Genomic DNA, 9,922 nt, shown 5'->3' on the forward strand with positions numbered 1-9,922 from the left:
TGCCATTCCAGCGGGCAAACACGCTGCTGTAAAACACATCTGGAACAACATGGCGTGCAGATGTCAGGACTCACCTGAACAATGGGGTTGCCTTCAGAATTCAGAATGCAGGCCAACCCACAGCCCTGGACACCCGAACACCACAACAGTGGGTGGGGGGGAGCATCTACAGGTGTAATGTCCAGATTCAGGGCGGGATTCCCCCGGGGCAGCTTTGGTGGCGGAAATGATCGGAGAATCTGACAGGAGCCAGAGTCAGAAACCCGCTGTCTTAAAATCATGTTGCAATTCTCCCAGTGGCGGGTTAATGGCGGGCCGCTCTTCCTGCCAGCTGGAGGCGTCAACGCCATTTGCATTCATTTGCATCTCAAGAATGCTTCTGAAAACTGTTGCCCGGCAGCATCCCGCCAGGCCTCTGAAGCAGAGCTGGCACCAAGCAATATCGTTAATACGAGGATAGGAGAGAATTGAATTTGTGCAGCAATTCTCATGACCACAGGGTGCCCCATTGCTTTCCACAGCCAATAAATAATTTTAAAGTGTAGTCATTCCTGTAATGTGGGCAGCAGCACACTGCAAATTGTCATGTTGACATCAGCCACCTCAACCCAGCCGTGACCTTAATCCCCTGTGGGACAGTTTGCTACACTACTTACCAGCTGAACCATCAGTGCATCTTCAATGTTTTAATATCACGTAATTGCTCGGAATTACAAACAAAAATGTGTTATCGAAAATTATCGCCAAAAAAATGAAAGTTGTTGTTTGGCAGTGAGGAGCGGCGCAAGAGTTAGCACTGCTGCCTCACAGCACCAGGGTTCAATTCCCGGCTTGGGTCACTGTCTGTGCGGAGTCTGCACATTCTCCCCATGTCTGCACGGGTTTCCTCCAAGTGCTCCGGTTTCCTCCCACAGTCTGAAAACGTTTATTTATTAGTCACAAGTAAGGCTTACATTAACTCTGCAATGAAGTTACTGTGAAATTCCCCGAGTCGCCACAGTCCGGCGCCTGTTCGGGTCAATGCACCTAACCAGCACATCTTTCGGAATGTGGGAGGAAACTGGAGTACCCAGGGGAAACCCACGCAGACACGGGGAGAACTTGCAAGCTCCACACATACACAGTGACCCAAGGCGGGAATCAAACCCAGGTCCCTGGCGCTGTGAAGCAGCAGTGCTAACCACTGTGCTACCGTGCTGAAAGATGTGCTGGCTAAGTGCATTAGCCATGCTAAGTTTTCCCTCTGTGTACCCAAACAGGTGCCGGAGTGTGGCGACAAGGGGATTTTCACAGTAACTTCACTGCAGTGTTAATGTGAGCCAACTTGTGACAATAATTTTTAAAAATTTAACTTAAACTTAAACCTTCTCCCCGTGTCTGTGTGGGTTTCCTCCGGGTGCCCCGGTTTCCTCCCACAGTTCAAAAGACGTGCTGGTTAGGTGAATTGGCCATGCTAAATTCTCCCTCAGTGTACCCGAACAGGCACCGGAGTGTGGCGACTAGGGGATTTTCACAGTAACTTCATTGCAGTGTTAATATAAGCCTACTTGTGACTAATAAATAAAATAAACTAAACAAAGGCCTGAATGGCCTCCTTCTCCGCTGTAGGGATTCTATGATTCTATAGATTTGAGTTGCATCATTCCGAATGTTCCAATGTAAATTCAATTCTTTGCATTATTTGGTGGAGGAAGAGAAGGAAAGGAAGGCTGACAGCCTAGTGAGAATATACTTGAAACAGATTGCCTGCATCCATCATTATCCATAACAGTCTCAGCACATCTGAAGAAAATAGTTTTCACATGCTTCGTGACAATATTGTACCATCTCAGGGAAGCTCATCTCTGTCCAAGCTGCAGCACTGCTCCTGGTGAAAGTGGCTCTCACACAGCCCTGAACTTTGATGCTTCTGATTCATTCCAAGCTGCCACAAGAGACAACAGCAATGTCAGTCAATCTGCAGCCCACATATGTATCAACCTGGTGCCTGATTCTGCATTCTCCAGGTCAGGCAATTTTATAGATTTCTACATTGCCGCCAGCAGCATGATGAGAGGATTTTCTTTTTTTCTTTTTTGATTGCAGTGTTCTCCATAGCTCAGGGCATGACACCCATGATTGGTCATGCTAAATTGCCCCCTAGTGTCCAAAGGTGCGTTGATTAGGGGAATTAGCGAGGTAAATATGTGGGGTTACGGGGATAAAGCTTGGGTGAGATTCTCTGCTGAAGAGTTCGTGCAGACTCAATGGGCCAAATGGCCTCCTTCAGCGCTGTACGAATTCTAAAGTAAAAATAAAAGTTTATTTATTACTCACAAGTAGGCTTACATTAACACTGCAATGAAATTACTGTGAAAATCCCCTAGTCGCCACACTCCGGCGCCTGTTTGGGTACATTGAGGGAGAATTTAGCACAACCAATGCACCTAACCAGCACATTTTTCAGGCTGTGGGAGAAAATCAGAGCACCCAGAGGAAACCCACGCAGACACAGGGAGAACGTGCAAACTCCACACAGACAGTGACCCATGCCGGGAATTGAACCTGGGTCCCTGGCACTGTGAGGCAGCAATGCTAACCACTGTGCCATTGGGGTGACACAATGATTAGCACTGCTGTCTCACAGCACCACAAGCCCGGGTTCAATGCCGGCCTCGGGTGACTGTGTGGAGTTTGCATGTTCTCCCCATGTCTGTATGGGTTTCCTCCGGGTGCTCTGGTTTCCTCCCACAGTCCAAAGATTTGCAGGTTAGATTGATTAGCCGTGCTAAATTGATCCTAATATCAGAGGGATTAACAGGGTAAACATGTGGGGTTCCGGGGATAGGGCCTGGGTGGGATTGTTGTCGGTACAGAACCAATAGGCCGAATGGCCTCCTGCACTGCAGGGATTCTATGAACTCAATGTGGCTCACTGGGCCCTTTCACCTTCAGGAGCAACAAGCCTATCCTTTCTATCAACATACAGCTCTTCAGAGACCATCAAACTAAGATAATGCAAATAAATGCTTTTTTCCTCGTTAGCAGTTACACCAGCTTTGTTTTAGACCATAAAGCCCTAACAGTAAGAACAGAAGTAGGCCATTTGGCCCATCGAGTCTACAATGCCATTCACTCAGATCATGACTGATCAGATGTGAGAATCTTCAACTCCATTTTTCCACCTTATGCCGATAAGTTTTGATTCCCTTCCTGATTGGCAGCATGGTGGCACAGTAGTTAGCACTGCTGCCTACAGCTCCAGGGACCCAGGTTCAATTCCAACCTCAGGTGACTATGTGGAGTTTTGCACGTTCTCCAGGTCTGTGCAGGTTTCCTCCGGGTGCTCCAGTTTCCTCCCACAGTCCAAAAATGTGCGGGTTAGGTTGATTGGCCATGCTAAATTGCCCTTTGGTGTCCAACCGTGCATTGGCTAGGGGAATTAGTGGGGTAAATACATGGGGTTAAGCAGATAAGGCCTGGACAACATGCTCTGCTTAAGAGTCAGTGCGGACTCAATGGGCCAAATGGCCTCCTTCAGCACTGTAAGGATTCTATTAAAGGTAAAAGATGGTGCCAAAATTCTTCAAGCCACAAAGAACATGAGGTTGCTGTTAGGTGATCAAGGCAATCTTCCAAAGATGTGTGGGTTAGGTTAATTGGCCATGCTAAATTGACCCTAGTGTCAGGGGGATTAGCAGAGTAATATCTGGGATTACGGGAATAGGGCCTGGGTAGGATTGTGGTCAGTGCAGACTCGATGGGCTGAATGGCCTCCTTCTGCACTGTAGGGACTCTATGATTCCTAAGCTCTGGCTCATGACATCTGCAAGACAATCACAAGCAGCAGAGTTGGGACATCTTGTTGAAGTTGTGCAAGACATTGGTAAGGCCACACTTGGAATACTGTGTACAGTTTTGGTCACCCCATTATAGAAAGGATATTATTAAACTAGAAAGAGTGCAGAAAAGACTTACTAAGATGATACCAGGACTTGATGGTTTGAGTTATAAGGAGAGGCTGGATAGACTGGGACATTTTTCCCCTGGAACGTAGAAGGCTGCAGGGTGATTTTATAGAGGTCTATAAAATAATGAGGGGCACAGATCAGCTCGATAGTCAATATCTTTTCCCAAAGATAGGGGAGTCTAAAACTAGAGGGCATAGGTTTAAGGTGAGAGGGGAGAGATACAAAAGGGCCCAGAGGGGCAATTCTTTCACACAGAGGGTGGTGAGTGCCTGGAACAAGCTGCCAGAGGAAGCAGTAGAGGCGGGTACAATTTTATCGTTTAAAAAGCATTTAGACAGTTACATGGGTAAGGTGGGTGTAGAGGGATATGGGCCAAATGCGGGCAATTGGGACTAGCCTAGGGGTTTAAAAAAGAGATCAGCATGAACAAGTTGGGCCAAAGGGCCTGTGTCCTTGCTGCAAACCTTTATGACTCTATGACAGCAGCAGAATTCAATACAAGTGATGCCCACACAAGAATATAATCACATTTTAAAAACATATTTAACAATAACCTCGTTGGATTTATCAGTTAATCTTTTCTGCCTTTTGGATGTCTTAATTAAAATTTTTAGCATAAAGCTTTCAGTCTCTTAGAAGGGAAGAAAGAAGAGCAGGAGTAGACCATATGGCCCCCTCGAGTCTACTCTTCCATCAATAAACCATCCCAAACGCCTGAACTTGGAACTGATATTTTTACCCAAAGCTGAAGCTGGAATTGCTCATTCAGAACATGTGAGGTGTAATTTTCCAACTTACCGCAATTCTCTTTAGTCAGGTATAAAGTTTAAAGTGTATTTATTAGTGTCACAAGTAGGCTGACATTAACACTGCAATGAAGTTACTGTGAAAATCCCCTAGCCGCCACACTCCGGCACCTGTTCAGGTACACTGAGGTGGAATTTAGCATGACCAGTGCACCAAACCAGCACATCTTTTGGACTGTGGGAGGAAATCGGAGCACCCGGAGGAAACCCATGCAGACACGGGGAGAACGTGCAGACTTCACACAGACAGTGACCCAAGCCAGGAATTGAACCCAGGTCCCTGGTGCTGCGAGGCAGCAGTGCTAACCGCTGTGCCACTGTGGTGCCCCAAGGAATGTTTTTGTTCCTCTGATAATTGCATATGTAATATTAAAACCAGAGAAGAGGCATTGGCGGAGGATGGTGGGAAAATGTCAAAGCTACAATCAGATAGGGAAGAATAAAGGAAAGTTTGCAGTCACAGGCAATGTAATTATTGGCTTTTATTAGTGATGTCTCACTGCTGTCAAAGTACACTGAATGCGATTGGAGAGGCTCAAGCCTGGAGGTGTGTAAAACATGGGCAAGAATGTGAAAGGTGACAACACATTTGGAGATGAAGAGGAGTTTGGAGATTGGACAATTTGATCACCTGTTTTCATCTTTCGTCACAACTTTTGTGTTAAATCATCAGCATCATTAATTCATAATCCACATTTAAAATGAGGGACAATCAGCACGGCTTTGTGAGTGGAAAATCATGTCTCACTAATTTGATTTTTTTTGAAAGGGTAACCAAGAAGGTCGATGAGGGCAGTGCAGTCGACTTTGTCTGCATGGACTTCAGCAAGGCCTTTGACAAGGTATCACACGTTAGGTTGTTGCATAAGATTAAATCTCACGGGATCCAAGGTGAGGTAGCCAATTGGATATAAAATTGGCTTGATGACAGAAGACAGAAGGTGATTGCAGAAGGCTGTTTTTCAAACTGAAGGCCTGTGACCAGCGGTGTGCCTCAGGGATCGGTGCTGGGTCCACTGTTATTTGTCGTTTATATTAATGATTTGGATGAGAATTTAGGAGGCATGGTTAGTGAGTTTGCAGATGACACCAAGATTGGTGGCATATTGGACAGTGAAGAAGATTATCTAGGATTGCAATGGGATAAATTGATCAATTGGGCCAGTGGGCTGATGAATGGCAGATGGAGTTTAATTTAGATAAATGCAAGGTGATGCTTTTTGGTAGGTCGAACCAGGGCAGGACTTACTCAGTTAATGGTAGGGCACCGGAGAGAATTATAGAACAAAGAGATCTAGGGGTACAGGTTCATAGCTCCTTGAAAGTGGAGTCAGAGGTGGACAGAGTGGTGAAGAAGACATTCGGCATGCTTGGTTTCGTTGGTCAGAACATTGAATACAGGAGTTGGGGCGTCTTGTTGAAGCTGTTCAAGACATTGGTAAGACCAAACTTGGAATACTGTGTACAGTTCTGGTCACCCTATTATCAAAAGGATATCATTAAACTAGAAAGAGCGCAGAAAAGATTTACTAGGATGCTATCGGAGCTTGATGGTTTGAGTTATAAAGAGAGGCTGGAAAGACTGGGACTTTTTTCCCTGGAGCGTAGGAGGGTGAGGGGTGACCTTAAAGAGGTCTGTAAAATAATGAGGGGCATAGATAAGGTAGATAGTCAACATCTTTTCCCAGCAGTCGGGGAGTCTAAAACTAGAGGGCATAGGTTTAAGGTGAGAGGGGGAAACACAAAAGGGTCCAGAGGGGCAATTCTTTCACACAGTGGGTGGTGAGTAGAGGTGGTTACAATTTTGTCTTTTAAAAAGCATTTAGACAGTTACATGGGTAGGATTGGTACAGAGGGATATGGGCCAATCATGGGCAATTGGGCCTAGCTTAATGGTAAAAACTGGGTGGCATAGACAAGTTGGGCCGAAGGGCCTGTTTCCATGCTGTAAACCTCTATGACTCTAAAAAGGGGCGTACCCCATGTGATATACTACTTGTGCACCTTGTCCAATGGTGATTGATTATAGGAATATCTTGAGCGAAGGTAAATTGGTTATTGCATCAATAACCATGTTGTCAGGCATTACAGTACTTTTCCCCATGGAGAAAGTGTTACAACATGTTCGAAACTGTTGAAAAAAATGTCCGGGAACTCTTCTGTCATGTTTTGGACTGGGATTTAAACATTCAATGATCTTTAGGTTTGAATAGGGCCCAGCTGTTGAGCATAATCTAAGTACCGGCTAAACTACATTGATTAACAGGAAATGTGCTTTGAAATGGAAATGAAGCAACAGCTGCAGCATTTAAAAAAGGCCATCTTTCTTTTCAGTTTCAATTGACTCCATTGTTGACATCTCTTGCAGTTTGTTTTGATAGCTGAGGCTATTATGAATGCTTGACCAAGTTTCAAAGGGTCGAGAATAATATATCTCAACAATGGGTTGTGTTCACGTTTTGATTGACAGTTTTAAAAGATTATTAAAGGATTATCTGTCTTTGATGTTTGAAGTTTTCACAACAGATTGACCACTTAGGGAATTTACATTATTTGAATGGCTTTTATGATTGGATTTTTTTATTATGAGCTGTTTGAATATGATGTGGAGATGCCGGCGTTGGACTGGGGTAAACACAGTAAGAAGTTTAACAACACCAGGTTAAAGTCCAACAGGTTTATTTGGTAGTAAAAGTGTGGCTTTTGCTACCAAATAAACCTGTTGGACTTTAACCTGGTGTTGTTAAACTTCTTACTCTGTTTGAATATGACAGCTCTATTAGACTGTGAGAAGTTTTTGTTTAATATCCATTTAATTTTATCCTGAGAGCTGAGATAGTGGATACTGGATGAGTGGCTATACATGGTGCCAGGGGGAGGGGGGGGGGCATGGTCATGGAATGAACATGCTCACACAGGAGTTATAGGAGCATGGAGATGGCATGGGAGTATTGGGGACATGGAGACGGAGATGGCATTGAGATATGGGAGGCGTGTGTGGGGAGGTAAGGGTCTGACATTCAGTGTTAAAGCTGGGCCTGCCAGCCTGACCCTGCCAGCCTGACCCTGCCAGCCTGACCCTGCCAGCCTGGCCATCCACCCAGCTCTCTTGTCACTTTATTAGACCTGACTATCCTGCCCCCACCTCCGTCGGATGAAAATATGGCAGACGAGCGCCATTTTAAAGGATACGGATCTGCTGGGTCTGGATGTTTCCGCCTTGACCTTCCCATCTCCTCCACATATATCCTTGAGTCCAAGACCAGGTAAACGCAGGGGATCACATGCGAGGAGGGGAAGTCAGCCCAGGGGCAGTGAGGAGAGGGAGTGGGGGGATCCTGATGGAGAGGCTGGAGGGGTAGGGGTTGGGATGGACCAATCGGAAGGAGAAGACCTTCAGAGGGGAGCCCAATGGGTGGCACAGTGGTTAGCACTGCTGCCTCACAGCGCCAAGAACCCGGGTTCGATTCTCGGCTTGAGTCACTGTCTGTGCAGAGTTTGGACATTCTCCCTGTGTCTGCGTGGGTTTCCTCGGGTGCTCCAGTTTCCCCCCACAGTCCGAAAGACGTGCTGGTTAGGTGCATTGGCCGTGCTAAATTCTCCCTCAGTGTACCCAAACAGGCGCCTGAGTGTGGCGACTAGGGGATTTTCACAGTAACTTCATTGCAGTGTTAATGTAAGCCTACTTGTGACATTAATAAATAAACTTAAAAATGATGTGGAAAGAAGATTTTGAGGGAGGTGACCTACCCAGTACATACCTCACACTAAACTCCTCCTACTAGTCTCAAAATTGAGGCCGGCTGAGCAGGAAGCAAATATGATGTGACCATTAAATGGTTACTCAAGGGTTTCAGTCAGAGTGAGGCTGTGTGAGCCACCCTAGGCCTCACCCAGACCCCTGCCCTCTAACATTATGAACAGGATGGTGATGGGTGCGAGGTTGGCAGCAGGGTCACCCCAGGGGACTTTGCTGCCCCCTCCCCATGAGTTAATGTGCAGGAAAAAGCCTGGGGAGTGGCAGGAGGTAAATTAATCCTTCAGATTGAGGGCCAACACAGACACAACTGGCCGAATGGCTGCCTGCTGTACAATTCTGCCATGGGGGGGATCAAGCCCAGTCCATCACGCTAGCCAGCCTCCCATCCATTGACTCCATTTACACTTCCCACTGCCTCGGAAAAGCAGCCAACATAATTATGCACCCTGGACATACTCTCTTCCACCTTCTTCTGTCGGGAAAAAGATACAAAAGTCTGAGGTCACGTACCAACCGACTCAAGAACAGCTTCTTCCCTGCTGCCATCAGACCTACCTTGCATTAAGTTGATCTTTCTCTACACCCTAGCTATGACTGAAACACTACATTCTGCACTCTCTCCTTTCCTTCTCCCCTATGTATCATAGAATCCCTGGAGTGCAGAAGGAGGCCATTTGGCCCATTGAGTCTGCACCGACCACAAACCCACCCAGGCCCTATCGCTTAACCCCAAATATTTTACCCTGCATGTCCCCCTGACACTAAGGGGCAATTTACCATAGCCAATCCACCTAACCCGCACATCTTTGGACTGTGGGAGGAACCCGGAGCAACCAACTCAAGAACCGACTCAAGAACAGCTTCTTCCTTGCTGCCATCAGACTTTTGAATGAACTTACCTCGCATTAAGTTGATCTTTCTCTGCACCCGAGCTATGACTGTAACACTACATTCCACATTCTCCCCTTTCCTTCTCTGTGAACGGTATGCTTTGTCTGTGTAGCGCGCAAGAAACAATACTTTTCGCTGTATACTAATACATGTGACAATAATAGAAACATAGAACATAGAAAAACTACAGCACAAACAGGCCCTTCGGCCCACAAGTTGTGCCGAACACATCCCTACCTTCTAGACCTACCTATAACCCTCCATCCTATTAAGCTCCATGTACTCATCCAGGAGTCTCTTAAAAGACCCTATTGAGTTTGCCTCCACCACCACTGACAGCAGCCGATTCCACTCGCCCACCACCCTCTGTGTGAAAAACTTACCCCTAACATTTCCCCTGTACCTACCCCCCAGCACCTTAAACCTGTGTCCTCTCGTAGCAGACATTTCCACCCTGGGAAAAGCCTCTGAGAGTCCACCCGATCTATGCCTCTCAACATCTTATATACCTCTAT

The sequence above is a fragment of the Mustelus asterias genome, chromosome 7, assembly GCF_964213995.1.
Source record: "Mustelus asterias chromosome 7, sMusAst1.hap1.1, whole genome shotgun sequence".
NCBI lineage: Eukaryota > Metazoa > Chordata > Chondrichthyes > Carcharhiniformes > Triakidae > Mustelus > Mustelus asterias.